This window comes from Anguilla anguilla, chromosome 12 (assembly GCF_013347855.1).
Source record: "Anguilla anguilla isolate fAngAng1 chromosome 12, fAngAng1.pri, whole genome shotgun sequence".
NCBI lineage: Eukaryota > Metazoa > Chordata > Actinopteri > Anguilliformes > Anguillidae > Anguilla > Anguilla anguilla.
In genome coordinates, this window is record NC_049212.1 from 24,653,168 (window position 1) to 24,669,228 (window position 16,061).

The following is a 16,061-nucleotide window of genomic DNA, read 5'->3' on the forward strand; positions in this document are numbered from 1 at the left end:
CTAGTTAACCGCAAACCATCCAGTTAACCTGCAATACAGCCATCGGAAAGTCAGTGCAATCTTTGTGGTCTGTGTTCTACAGTACATAGTCATGTGCATGGGATGTGACATAGACCCCACAGAGGACACAGTACAGGACTTTCATAGGGAGAAGAGACAGAGTTGCCTGTGATGATTGCGATGGAGCGAATAGAGCAGAGACTGGTTGGCTGCGAAGCTGTTTTCCCCAGTGAGTGTACATTCATCAAATGCATGTCTGAAATGAAAGAAACTTAGTTGAAGCGCTTAATTTTTTGGTTAATTTTAAATAATGGCATTAAGCAAAAATAATAATAATAATAATAATGACAAACACAGCATCTTCTTCCCCATCTACTGGTTTGCAAGTGTGATGCCTGCCAGTACAGTAAGCCTGATACAGTATCTACAGCAGGTCAATGGAAAGGTCAACTGGAAGGTGTCTTTGCCAGCTGCCACCTGCTCCTGGCTAGTCTGGGAATATTCAACAAGTGGAATTGTTCATGGGAACCATTTTTATCATATTTAGCACAGTTTGTATCCAAAATAAATAAATGTAACTGACCCACAAATAAATGTAGCTGATCCACAAGTTAATGCACTGGATCTGCAAATAAATTCAGGTGATCTACAAATAAATGCAGCTTATGCACAAATAAATGCAACAGATCCACAAATAAATGTATCTGATCTACAAATACATGCAGCTGGTTCACATCTGTGCATCACCTGTCACTTTCATTTATTTGTGGTTTTTTGAGACAATCCTCGTGGCACAATTTGCCAACAAGGTAGGTCTTTGTATCATCCCTTGACTTGTTTAGTTTTTCTGATTTTTCTTTCTCTTATTTACATCTCCCTGGTGTTGTCCAATCTCTTAGCAGTGATATCCACTTGAAATTGCAGTGAGGATAATAGGCACTCTCACAGTGAAGAAAGGCTTTAATCATCCAGCCCCGCACTACAATTTAGATGCGTTTTAAATTTGCCATCTTCAAGAAGCTTTCTATATCTAAATGTTTCTCCTTTCTTTTTGTTGCTGTTAATGGCAAGACTATTTGCGTTTGAAATAGCCTATATTTTCAGTTGGATTACATTCCTGGTGGGTTTATCTAAAACAATATCATGCTCTGGCAAAAGACACAATTCGGACTGATCTAGTAGCAAAAAGATTATTTTTAAAATTAATTAATTAATTAATTTTTTTTTTGTCTAGCTCATTTTTCTCCCTCAATGTTAATCTTAGTAAATAAATCACATAGACAAGAAGAGTAAGCTACACTACTTTGGTTGGTACAACAAGCTAAAATGTCCTATTTTAGATAGCTGGATGCGAATCGGTGCATAATAATACGTCTAGGGATGGACGTTCCTGCCCTCAGCATCGCAATGGCAGTTCCCTACCACATGCAAACCGTTATGGCTTTTATGTTTCAGTCATAATTGCAGAATATTTTGTATATCCATGGTCAGACATCTTATAATATTCTAATATCTTGATGAAAATATCCACCTTTATATCTGCAAACCATTGTGATCTATACATCTAAGGTTTTAATTGCATTTTCATTATCTGCAAATGGTTAAACATCTCTTAAAGTTTCAGCAAAAATCCCATAAAGTTAATTTAGATGTTTTTTTTTTTTATATTAACCATGTCAAGTGCACCAGGCACAAAATTAGCTTCTGTTAGCTATCTTCAATGAACCTGTGTTGCTAAGGCTATAGGACTGACCCTGTTGAATAATTATTCCCGGGAGCGCAAAGTTAGCTCAGATATGTGTAGGTATTTCCTTTGGAATTGTTACAATGGTTCTTGAAAAATAGGTAGTTAACTACAATTTTATTGGTTACAGGTGTTAAAGTGCTTTTTCTGGTGTTGCGATTGGTTAGATTGTAAAACCAGTATTTCCCCACTTGGCTTGCCTTCACACACTTGCCTATGTAACACATTGAATACAGTGTGTTATCCTTCTGTAAAAAATAGAAAATAAATAAAAAACTTTAATGCCATTTCTCAGTTTCCTGTATGAAACAAAAAACTTTTTTCCAACCTGACTACAGATATATTGAGCAAATTTAGCATGGTGCTTCTTAACCAAAATTGTTGGTAATTTACAGGATGTAATTTCTATTCTAAGGGGTATTTTTTGGGGAAAAGTAGCAAAAATTTAATTTTTATGGATATACACATGTTCATTAATAAAACAAAATTTTGAAAAATCCCTTTGTAAATTACTAGCTATTAACTGTTATTCATCACATTGAGACAGAAAAATTAAGTATGGCTTAATCCACCTATGAAAAAAGTGTTCTAACTATTTTGAAAATTTGCACTTTTAAATTATGCATTAGCTAATTTCCATATGTTCTTAAAATAATAGATATGTCATAATACAAAAAATGTTTGAATTTGTGCCCACATTAAAAATCTAAAATTTCATTTTGATTGAAGAAAATTATTATTTTTTTCTTTTTTATTCACCTGTGGTACCTCTCATTCATTAATTTATTTTTCAGTCATGAGTCATTTCCTGCAAAGTTCCCCTTCTGCCTTCAGCACCATTATTAGCATGGAACTCAACACAAGATCCTTACGCGGTAACCGGTTTGAAGGCCTCAAATTTGAAATTTGTCCATTGTTCATGCGTGAGCAAAAGGAGCCATTGGGTCTTTTATGCAGGGCCATGACACAAGTTAATTTCTGATTTAAAAAAAGACTTCTCCTACATCACTGTGTCCCTATCACTACACTGGGGAACTGGGCTTTTTTAAACTGGAGGGGAAGAGCACTGGCTTTTTTGTAAGGAGCAGGATAGTGGTCATGTATACTTTGTGTTGGTGTTGGAGAGTGATGTAAAATGGCTACCTCACTGTATATTTTCAGAGAGCGGGAGATTGTCTCTGTTCCCCTATTGGCATTTCAGAGGAAAACTGGTCTGTTACCATGTCATCATGCAGTTTGTTATGTTTGACCTTCAGTGTTAAGTTCCCACTTTGGTAAATCACCCTGGATAAGAGCAGCTGCTAAGTGATTGTAATGTCATGTAATGTCATGTTAAGGATGGCAGTATCCTCTTCAATGAGTGGATTTATCCTCTTGTACACTCGCTTACCATTGTGCATTCTACAAAAGTGCTCTTCATTCGCCTGCCAAGGAGACAGTCCAGTTAAAAGCAGGGTTGCACAGAGTTTTGACTACTATCGCCATGCAGGTCTGTTCTGATAAAGAGTATACAAATAACTGCATACCTGATCCTTCCCTGGTCCTGAACACACATTTTTTAACTTTAATTTGTGGATTGTGATATTAAATTGCACATTCCACTTTGAAGGGTCATGCAATTATGCTAGAACAGCTAAGAGTTTTAACATTGTAGTTCCATATTTACAATCAAAAAGATTGTAAGGCTTGGCGTTTGGCAGGGTACAGTGAGGAATGTAAGAAGCAAGATTCAGGCTCTACACATAAGTGCGCTGTAGTCAGGTCAGGTCAGGTGTGAGTTGAATCAGACGACTGGGCTACTGCAGAAAACGGCACAGCTGTGAAGGGTGTCATTAGCAGGTACAGCTAGAACAGTTTGATTGGCAGCCATATTGACTCAGCCTCTAGTACAAGGTTGGCAATCCCTTCCTGTTTCTGGCAGGTCATTGATCTACTGACAGCAAGGAGTGAAGTTCAGATCTGACAATTAAAGGAGAACTTGTCACAGCAGTGACAAAAAGGCATCCTTTCCAAATCTCACCCATTTCTCAATTAGACCCACATCCCTACTTCTACATCAAACTTCTTCTGCAACTCCATTTTCATCAGTGATTTAATTTCTTCATACTTCATGCTGTCATGTAAAAACACTAAGATTTTTTTAGATTTTAACCCCAAGAATAAAAAACTTCTATACTTTTGTGGCTTTGTAAAATGATTTTGTTTTCTTGACTTGGTTTGTTGAAGCACCCTTTCCATAGGACAAAGGCATGTTAATCCCACTGCACTGCAGTCAGTACACTGTAGTAATGGTTCATTTGAGCAAAGAATTTCTACTATAGCAACAAACAATTTGCTCATTTTATATCTTGTATTAATCAAATATAACAGTTAAATTAGCTAGCTAAATAAAACTGTAGTTGTAATATACAAAAACAAAACCTTACCGCACAAACAAATGTGTTCATATTCCAATTTACAAAGAATAAAGCAAAATATTAACTACACTGTCCTGACAATCCATTCTCATTAAGGTGATCAAATAAAAACTAAATGCCATGGCCTTTCAAGAATTTGCTGAAAAATCGAATGTTCTGGTTGTCAGATTTTGCCAAAAACTGGCAGTTTAAATTGCAGTTTACCTTCAATAGGCACTATTAAACCTGAATTGTAGTCATGTCAGCATACCATAGTGCATTGTTGTTGATTCTAATTGCTAATGGGTATGATATTGGTAGTGAAACTTGATATTTGTTCAATCAAAAAAGGACCTCCACTGTACAGCATTCACTAATATGATGTTTAAATATGTATTTCTTTTGAATCACAAGTAAAAAAGCATACCAAAGTAGCAATAAAATTGACACTAATGCCCTATTCAGTAAGGACAGCCTTCTTTTATGTCAAGACAGGAAATACATTTTGCGGTGTTTTCCAGCAGACAAAACAGGAAACAAGAACTGAAACAGAATCTTGTAGGAAAATGCCGGTGAGGCTGAATTACTATGAGCTGACACACAGGAGGTTCAGAGACAATTCACTGGACCATATTTAATCAAGAAGGCTGTATAAGAGGATATGCAACTCAGTCAACCCTCAGGATTAATCCAGCGCTTTATCTCAATAATGGCTACTTAGCTTGCTCTCAATATAGCATCATTAATTACAAGTTTCAAGTTGAAGATATGTATTTTTCATAGAATGAGTGATGACCATGCTTCCTATTGAACTATCTATTCATTCATCCATTATCTAAACCCGCTTATCCTGGTCAGGTTCGCTGTGGGTGCTGGAGCCTATCCCAGCATGAATTGCAGGAATACACTCTGGAAGGGTCACCAATGTATCGCAGGGCAGTGAGTGCAACTAATATCAACAAAATCCAGAAAGTAAACTATTCTTTTTGTATAGTTAATTCTAGCAAGTTATGTTGTTACCACCAAACCTCTAAATAATTAGTGAAGACATAAAAGTGAGCCCATTAATTTGGAGATGCACAATATTATGCAATATAATACATGTAATAATAATAATAATAATAATTATTATTATTATTACTAGTAATAATAATAATAATTCCTTTCATTTATATACTGCTTTTCAAAGCACTTTACAGTGATGGGAAGGAAACTGTCTTCAGATTTTATTAATGTGTAGCACCCACCTGTGGAATAACTGTATTAAAACAGTAAGGCTTGCGAAGTTGGAGACAGGCAAACAGATCATTTGTAAAGGGTAAGTTCCTTTGGTTTGTTTTATTGAATTTGAAACAACTTCAGTCTTGTTTCATTGAATTGCATACACCATTAAAATGGCTATGTGCATTTGATTGAATCTCTGAGAGTGTTTTCAACCATTCTCTGTTGCTGGGTGGCTGCTTCAAAAGTTTGAATCCCAGAGTTAAATCATCCTACTCATCCGTCAAATGTCGATTCGCAGAAAAGTTCTTTAAAGTAAAGGGGATTCTTCAAAAAATATAGTGAAGGGCAGATGCAATTTCAAAGACTTTTTTCATTTAATAATTCTATATCAAGATTTATTGTCTCAGCATAATTCCTGAAATAGTGAGAGAGTAGACATTTTCCATTGTGAGGAAATTTTGGTATGGTAGCTGGCTGCTTCAGGCAATTGCTCCCCCTCCAACCCCAGCCTATGGGTAATGACTAGGTTTTGTGGGTTGACCCAGTGAGACCCAAGACTGCTATGTCTCACCTTGGGTGCTCTTAATCTATGCCACCTCTCTAAAAATCAGTCATCCTGGCATCGTAAGGTGCCAATCTCTCCCTCTGACACCTATCAGTCATGGTTATGGTAACCTGTATTTCAGACCATTTTAAAACAGAAGGAGGGTAACAACCAAAGGACAGGAAAAAGCATAAGTCTTTTTTCAACTGTTGCTAAGTTGTTAATGGCTTAGTTGGCTTTGTCAATGGTTTTGAAACAAGGAACACCAGTGGCAACCGTGTGACAGTTGTGAGTCAGATGTTATGCTGCAAACAACACACATTCAGCTCTGAGCTTAGTCCATTCAAAAGACTTGTTATAATGAATTGCTCAGCCCTAACATCAAAAAATAAGTCTGAGGCATTTAGGCAAATCTTGTCCATATAGGAATTCATAAGGCCTCATGACTGAGTTTATTTATTTATTTATTTATTTATTTATTTCCTTGGATCTCACTGAATTCTTTAATGGAATGATCTACTCAACTAACCATTTGTGGTATTTGGGCGAAATAAAAGTGATTCCAAAGAATATTTCAGACACAATCATTCCTCATTGTACCCTGCCATACACTCCCCCCCCCCCCCCCCCAACACACCGCTCATAACAGCCTGAATCTTAGCAAATTAATAGTAAACATAAATTCAGAGCATAATTCATTTTTGGTGGCACTAGACTTCAGTCAGTCCAACCTCAGTTTGCATTGACATGTAATGCATTTACATAAGAATATATGAAAGCAACATCGACTCATGCAAGAGAGCTGGGTGTAGACCTCAGACTGTATTAGTTCAGGGAGAATGGGAATGTGCAAGACGATGAGTGGAATCCTGATTCTGGCCTTCCCCAGTTTCACCAGCTCAAACATGTCCCTCTACCCTCTCTACCCTTCCTCTGTTCATTGTATTGCTGTGTTTTTCTTTTTTTTGACCTCACTCCCTCTGCAGTCACACACACACACACAATCACATGCATTTTGTATTGTTTTGTACCCAGAACACACAATGTATGAATGTTAGAGGAGAATATTGGCCGATTGCAGTGAAGACTGAGGAAATTAGCCAATTTCAGGAAATAACAAAATGAATGACTCACCCTCTGGCTTGAAAATAAACTAGACATTGATGTTATCATTGTGCTTTAATTGACTTAATATTGGTAGTGAATAAGACAATGTAAACATAATGGTGCTATAACAGTGAAGAGTTCTGCAATGCTATCACATCTCATCTGAACTCACTAGAGAATGATGAATGTGAGCGATTCTGGAACAGCAGTTGAGACAGTTCGCCACTTTTATTACCTAAGCCTTTTGTGGTGTGGTGGAGTGGTGTCATATTGGTTGAACTGGATTCCTGTGTCTTTTAGAATAGGTTTTAAAGTTATTTCATTGGTATTTAACACACTTAATAGTATAGCCCCTGAATACATTAATGGCTGTTTGATTATGTGTCAGGCTCGGGGAATGCTCCTACCCTGCTAGATAGTCCTAGTGTTAAAAAAGGAGAGGCTACGTTTATGCAAAGATGTTATGGAACTTTTGATAACTGTATGGAACTAAGTTTGAATATTTTACTATCTTTTATTAGTATATAGTTCAATATATATTAACCTTCTTTTCTAAGTATTTAACCTTATGACCAGGGGTTTGGGTGTTTTTTTCACTGACTATAATTAATGTAGTGTGTTCCATTTTTGCATTTTTCTTTTTTTCATTTGCCACCCCTCAGATGGTTACCACCCACCCATATCGGTGCCACCCTAGGCAACTGTCTATAACGGCTATGCCTATAACTGGTGAATGGTGCCAAAATACCTTGTTACGTGACTTTTTCATTGGTCTTGCCATTTTATTTTCCGGCCCTATTCATCCAGAACTTTGAATTTCACTTAGGCTATCCAACACACTGCAGGGAAGGTAAAAGCAGAATTTAAAACCCTTTCTCATTGCTAGAGTGAACAATAGCAATGATGCAGTAGCAATTATGTCTTGTGTAAGGCAGGAATTATGACACAATTGGAAAAAAATAAAATGCTTTTCATATCCTATTATTTATATCAGGTTCACCATTTTTTTTACAGCCTAGAATATTCAGAGCAAGGATTTCTGACTCATTAAGCTAATAGTGTTTTGTTGTTACATTCCATCAATGAAGAGGCAAAAAAGCACTTGCAGCCCCAGAGAAATCAAGAGATCAGATCTGCGCAGTTATTGATACCCTAATGCCTCTGCCTCAAGGTCTGATTTCCTGCTGCTCCCTTGCTGAACAACTCAGTAAAAATGTGTATGTGCATGTGTGTTTCTGCTTTGCGTGTGTGTGTGTGTGAGTATGTGTGCGTCTCTTTGTCTGATAACCAACTTTTTCCCTCTTGATGTAAGGCAATTGCCGTATGTATTTTTCCTTATCCTTTTATATCTTTCATTGAATTAATAGTGATGATTAAGTGTTTTTTCATCAATCTAAATAGAAATATGTAATTTAAGATGACTCTTTAAGATGAGTGTTAGGGCTTTGGGTTAGATTTAGGGTTTAATTTAGGGTAATGGTTAGGGTTAGGAATTTGGTTAGCGTTAACTTGAACAAATATTCAGGTTATGTTTATGAGCTCAGGAAATGGTTAGTGCAAGCAGATAATAATTTTGGATTTTGGACCTTTTTTTTTTTTTTTTTTTTTTTGGTGAAACACATTTTTCTTAAGAAATGTCTTCAAACACATTTTTGTTAATTTTAGAATCAACTCTTGTTTTACCCACGCCTTATAGTGACTGATTAGGTAGTGTGTTCCCAGCTGGATTACAAACCCTTCCACTGTGACACTATTTTGTTATTTTGCTTTATTTTCTTTATTATTTTTGAAGGTACTCTGGGTGGAATTTTTTATGTCCATTGGGGGTACGCTATTCAGACTCTTGGTCTCCGACTGCAGACTGATTGTCCTGAAGTTCAGTGTTCAAAACCACCCTGTGCCCAGCAACCCTTCGAAGACAAGCCAGGTTTTAGGACAAGCAGATAGGGACTGGAGTTACTTATCGGTCTGAAGTTTAATTTCCCTTACCCATTCCCCACTCATTTCCCTTATCCTACTTCCTGTTACAGTCTGACCCTAGACGGAGTCATATTATTATGTATTATAATGGCTCGGATTAAGGTTACGATAATGGTGTTCATGTTCAGGAGCTAGCATCAGTGCAAATGTAGTGCAAGAGTTCATTTTTATAGTGTTGCACTTACACAACATTATAGCCTTGTTCTTTTAATGTAATTTTTTTTAGGTAAAATACATTTTCATTGTAAATGACTTCAATTGCATTTTCTTGTGCATATGTTGCTTGACAATAACAATAAACAATATGCAGGCACACTATTGGGTGACTGGATATTTATACACTCACAGGAAAACAAATAATTTATATGAAGTAAATGAAATCTGCCTTTAAAATATGAATTCAATCTACAGTACCCCCTTGGAACAGTGGCCAGTCATAAGGTGATGCCCTGTATGTTTGTGTGATTACACTGGTTGTCTTTCAGCCATTTCTTACTTTTTTCCCTGTCTGCTGTCAGCGCTTGCATTGCAGCCTTTATTGTATACAGTGGATTCCTTTCCCTGGGTGAGGCATGTCACTTTTACATAAACTAAGACAACCTCTATGAACACCCAGTTTTCTCTCGCTGATTTTAAAATATTCAGTAAACTGCAGCATTTTCATTTTTGATTCAACATGCACCATTTTTTCCTTGGTTCTCTGAATTGCATAATGCTTTCGCTACAGCGGTCTTTTCCCCATGTCCTGGTCTTGAATCCATGGCCAGGAGCCCCGCAGGGCTGTGCATAATTGCCTGTTGTGTTGGGAGGGAGGGATTTCATTTGGTGGGATGTCCATGTCTCATCACACATCAGAGACCTCACACTGGTCAGCCAGGTGCCCACAGTCTGCCTGCACACACTGTACATAGAATGCCTTCCTTCAGTCATCAAAAATACAACCATGAAAACTTTCAATGGCTATCACTGGAAAGCTAAATTTAAGTACATTGATAATAAAAAGACTACTAGGCAAAAAATGATTTATTTTGTGGAGACTTTATTAGTGAGTTGGCATTTTGGCAAGGATTATACTTTCCAAAGCAACCTGTGCATTGATTTGCTCCTGCTTAAATATAATTGGTTTCAATCATGCAATGAATATCAATCATCCAATCAATTAGTCAAAATTTGATTAAATAAACTACTTTTTTTAGAATATTTACTAATATATATATATATATATTCTCCAATTGCTATGTTAAATAACAAATAACCTGCTCACAAAATGAGACCATCAAGTCATCACCTTTTGACTGAATAATGTCCAATATGTACATCCAAATATCAAATATCGCTCCCTGGGCGGCATAGTGGCTGGAGAGCCATGATTGGCTTGTGGGTAATGATGAGCGATTACATATTTTTGATTTGTATTTTATACACTTGCTTTATGCTCTGCTTTGCCTTGTTTTAATGTCCTCATAATTTGCCCTACATAGACCATCCCACAGGGACATTTAAGCATATAAATAACGTGTATTGCTGCAATTTGATATAAGTTTTTTAACTTGCACTCTATGCCCATTCTAGGGTGGAAAAATAATTTGCTGTTGCTTGTATTATCAAAATGCACACAATTACCACATTTATACCTAGTGGGGGTCTCAGGAGCTACGTTCTTTGAAACTTTGGAGGTAGCATACTGTGTGTGATGGCATCTCCAATATTATGTGCTCTCATAAAAATAAAGAGGGGTAACGAAGCTGCAATATCTTGAAGCTTTGAGTCACTTGAAAGGTTAGGCTACTGCTTCAGGACTGTGTCACTGCAGTCAAATAGGGCACATAATGAAACTCCATATGAAGTAGTGCATTTACAGTGGCTGTTAGGGGAGTGTCTAACCATTAAAATTGTGGCTACTTAGTCCAGCCATTGAGTCCAGGACACAGTGACAGCTCTTTTATTTGTGCATTTGGCAGGGCTAGGTCAATGACTGAGTGAGCCTTTGGGATGTCTGGAGCAATCAGGCTGATAAATTCTTGCTATTGTCTATCATCATGTCAATGATCCAGCTCATATATTGCGGTAAAACATTTCCTGGAAAAACACAATATTCGTAGGTTCGATTTAGCGACCTGGCCCAAAAATGTTTGACATGTAGATGACCACTGCCAATGGAAGGTGCCCATTAATCCACAGTATTTCATCATGTCACTCTCAACAAACGGGCGCCTTATTGTATGGATACAGGAGCACATTGGCTGGGTAGACTGGAGTGACATTCGAGGGAAGTGGCAAGGATCACTGAAAAATGTCAGCCAAACCCAACACTACAGATGACACTCACTGAAAAACAATAACTAAAATGACTGCTATTGTTAACTATATTTCTAACTAGCTAGAAAGCTTCAAACAGCCTCAGACTTACTGCTAGTTTTTCTACTGCTGCAATATGCAATGAACTAGATACCGTCAACATATTTATTATTGGCAATATTACATTGCTATGTTCCATCATTTTACTACCACTGTGCCGTATCTACCATACACATACTAGCCACATGTTGGCTACCATCAACGTATTACTGCCATTAATAAATGGTGTTATAATTACATTTAAAGTGCATTTTTGTGTCTTCTGTAGTGGGTTAACAGCACAAAATAAATCTGGCTGAAGTCATCTGCCTTTATTATGAAATTTGACGAATACTTGTGAATCTCACCCAGAGACTATAAGCCTAAACGCATGGGAAAATTGGTTCAATTAGGCACAGCGTGTGATTTCAGAAATAAATCTCTTCATACATAACATACTCCATTTCTACAATAAACATTATGCTTTGGCGTATTGGCTGTACAAGCATCAGACGAATGTGTTTTAAACACATTCAAAGAATGTGTTTAAAAGAACAGCACAGCAACAAACTCTTTTGGCTACTGAAAGCATTTAAGTCCATGCTTGCAGAATAATAGCCATGCAAATTGAGGTAACTGACTGAAATAGTGTAGACAGTAACACATGACGTGACTAAATCCCTACATTGAAAACATTCAATATTTATCTGGCATAAGAACCTGTGATACTGCAAATTGATTTCTCAGTCCCACATACCTCTGTCTTTATTTTACTAAAATGACAAGTCAAGCAGGTTGACTGTGTGTTTTGCTGTTGATGTGTCCTTAGAAAAGCAATAGAAAATGAATTGACAAAGTAACTCTCCCACAGGCTCTCAGATAAATGAATAATAAATAAATAAATAAATAAATAAGAAGCAAATAGATATTGTATTTTCTTTGAATGTTTGCAGTCAGATTATTTTTGGACTGCATATATATAGCGCATTTTCCAGCAACAACTACACAAAGCACTTTACAATGAATGCCTCTCATTCACCCATTCACACACCGATGGTGATCAAGGCTGTCATACCAAGGCAACAACCAGCTTGTTGGGAGCAACTGGGGGTTAGTTGTCTTGCACAAGGACACTTTGACACACCCAGAGGACCGCTTTACCTCCTGAGCTAATGTCGCCATATTGTTGATATGTACTTGAACAGAATAAAGATAATGAATTTTGAGTGATAGCACTCTTTTTTCAGTGATTTCAATACATTACAATAGATATCATGATAATATCATTATCATATGTTTTGCCCTATCTAGGAAGTTTATCTTTTTCATGCTACTTCCTGTGGTAAATTGTAAATAGGTGTCTCGAGACTTGATGCATTTTCCAGTGACTGGTCGTTGAAAGTTTTATTTTGTATAGTTTTGTTGGTCTGCAGCTATAGAGCACCCCTCCAGTTCCATTAGTGATTAATCATGGTAGACACAATAAAACTGCCTTCCTCTAGTGTTGGTGTGAAATTATTGGGTGAACTGTGGAGGGGAAAGTAGCTGTGCTGGACTTTACATGTTTCAAAGGAATGTCTTCATATCTGTACTCTCCCAAACTGACAAACCTGAGTGGGTTACGGTGATTATGTGAGCTTACAAATACTATTGGACATTCCGAATTGGGAGAAAATCAGGGGTACTCATTAGGTTGTCTCTTCCCTAGTTTCTAGCTGTGCAACTGAATTTATATTCATTTTTATCATTTTAATTTATATTAATTTTTTTATATTAATTTGTTTTGGCAATAAAATAGTCAATTTGGGGTCACAATTCTATTATTGGCGAATCTGCATCTACAGTAAGTGACACAGTGGTGGACTGTGTGCCTGTGCTAAATGGTTGAATCAATGGCTTTGTGTTGCCAAAATGGAATGATGCCATAGAATCTTTCGATGTCTGATTTGCACTCAGGTGCCTGCATTATAACTGAAGTGCTCATTTTTTTAAATGTAGAATTATGAAATATTTCCATTTATCATGCCAAAAGTTGGAGGGTTTTCTTTGTTTTGTTTGTTGTTGTTTTTTTTTTAGAAGAAAAAAAAACAGATCTGAGTCTCAGAGAACTTCCTCTTGGGGAGGCTCTGAATTAGAGGGCAGCAACAAGGTCATTTTTTCTGTTGACTTTTGTCCCCCAGGGGAGTAGCATGTAATTACCGCTCTAATTAGTCACTTTGCCAGGCATTAATTTATAGTCACCAAGCAATTTCCACACAGAATGACCACTGTGTTGACCTCTCCATCCACAGTCAGACTCAGTAGCTTAATGCAGCACTCCCACTGCCTGAAAACAAACACACCTCATAAACACATCATCTATCAATACCCACAGGAACTATAAATGCCTGGTTGAGCAGGCAATCAGTGAAACTGAACCAAGAGCAACAAGTGCGTGGTCACAATGACAAGAATGCAGGCATCAGGGAAGGGAGATAATGATGCCATCCCAAGTCACTCATAAGCCTTAGCTCCGCAGCCAATGGGATGGGCTGGCCGCAGCTGTGCAGAAGATTGACAGGTAGCAATTTGAACAGTTTATGCTGCTCAAATATTCTGCATAAACCACTGTTCTTAAACTGAACATGAATACATCGCATCAGGTAAAATGTGATTGTGTTCTGTCCTGAATCATCTGGTAGTATAGCTGGTATTCATTCTTAATTTTTCTACCATGCATTTAGCTTGTATGCCGCCAAGCTTTGTGAAAGTAGTAGTATATAACTCCCAGCACACGTTGAAGCATTGCTGAGAAAATAAATAATAACCAGGCAGGATGTGACATCATTTATATGAGTCGCAAGTTACTTCCCTAGTGACAGAAAGCCCTGGCCTGTGCACAGGCAATGATACAACTGGGAAGGTGGTGCAGACAGATCTTGGCCTGGCCTCTGGCATTAGACGAGAGGCCTTGAGGAGGATCATTTGTATGCACAGAATTCTGCTTCTTTTCCCACTTCCCTTCTTTTTTAATACATGCTTTTTTTCATTTTGTTTGTGTTCTTCCTGCAATGAGATGGAATGATTCAGTCTACCAAGGACAGGTGTGACTTGTTTCATCTATTCTGTCTCTCACACACACACTCTCTCTCTCTCTCCTGTATTCCACACTCACCTTGAAGTCACCTTGTTCCCAGGGCACAGCAATATGTGCTTTCAGAATGCATTAGATTGCATAACTCATAACTGTGCATCCCTCATCTGGCAAACAGTAATATTAATAGCTGCAGGTTTTTGTGCACTTATTTATTTATATCTCCCTATGCACAGATATGATTTTAAAACTCAACCAGAACAACACTTGACTTTGAAGACAGATGAGGACAGGGTGTGTAGAAATCTGTCCATTTCAGTCTTTCAACTCCAAAGGACTTCTAGAGATCTCAGACTGAGGCACTAAAGGAGAGAACATGCAGAAATAGTTTTTTTTCATGCCCAGGAGATGAGGTATTTGAAGTACAATGTTTGGATGGAGATTTTCTCTTTAGTTCAGTGTCCAGAAATAACCGTTTTGCTTTTGTTCTTTGTCTGTTTTTTAATTGTTTATTTTTCTTTTATCCTGTGAGGTGGAGTGGGTGTATTTTTATTTATTTATTTTGACCACCTCTAGTATTTCTTGCCATCGTGGAAATGAGTGATATGGGCTAAAGTTTAATATTTTCTTTGGTCTCATGTTTGAATGTAAGTTGTGGGCCATTTATTGGTGGGAGGTGACATGTGAACACTACTGTGGATCCATGGCAGGGTAATGTCCGACTCTTAATGGGCTCTCCTGTTCAGTGGAGCTGAACATATGGATACCCCCACCAATTAGGCATACACCGAAATGATTTTTTTTTGGCCAAAACAGATACTATTTTTTTAAACCACTAGGCCAATCCAGATACCAATATTTTTTAAATTCATTGTATGCCATTAGAATTTAAATCAGTTTTTTACATTTCTGCTCTTTAATGAAAAAAGTGATATTATAAAACTGCGAGGTGATGGAAAAACTATTTATTTTCCCATTTATTTCACATTCAATCATTTCCATAGGATTATTCCAAAAAAGGCACAATAATTGAAACTAGACAATTCCTGCAGAAATTGTGAAGTGTGGTTGCTGCCAATGCAAAGTCGACTTTGTGCTGAACAGAGCTTTATACATTATGTAAACATTATTCTTACGTAAGTATTCAGTATTACTATTTTGGAAGAAGACAACGTATTTCAGGTTTCGTATGCTAGGTAGATGACATGTTGTTCTAGGCAGTTGCTAGGGTGTTCTAAGTGGTTTCGAGGGTGTTGCCAGGTGGTAGCTATGGAATTCTAGAAGGTTGCTAGGGAGTTGTTAGGTAGTTGATATGGTGTTCTAGGCAGTTACTAGGGTGTTCTCGATGGTTGCTAGGGTGTTGATAGGTGGTTGCTATGATATCTAGGTGGTTGCTAGGGTGTTGCTAGGTAGTTGATATGGTGTTCTAGGCAGTTGCTAGGGTTTTGCTAGGTGGTTGCTATGGAGTTCTAGGCGGTTGCTATGGTGTTCTAGGTGGTTGCTAGGGTGTTCTAGGAGGTTGCTACAGCTAGGGTTAGGGTTAGGGTTACAGACAGAGTTAGGGTAAGGGTTATAGCTAGGGTTAGGTTTAGGGTTACAGCTATGATTAGGTTTACAGCTAGGGTTAAGGTTAGGGTTACAGCTAGGGTTAGGGTT

The 16,061-nt window shown here is 37.5% G+C and overlaps 1 protein-coding gene across 2 annotated transcripts in view; it reads left to right on the plus strand.

The window, feature by feature from the left end:
• LOC118209547 (calsyntenin-2-like) overlaps positions 1-16,061 on the plus strand; it is a 276,935-nt gene that overhangs the window by 230,081 nt on the left and 30,793 nt on the right. The gene's annotated exons all lie outside the window — the stretch shown is intronic.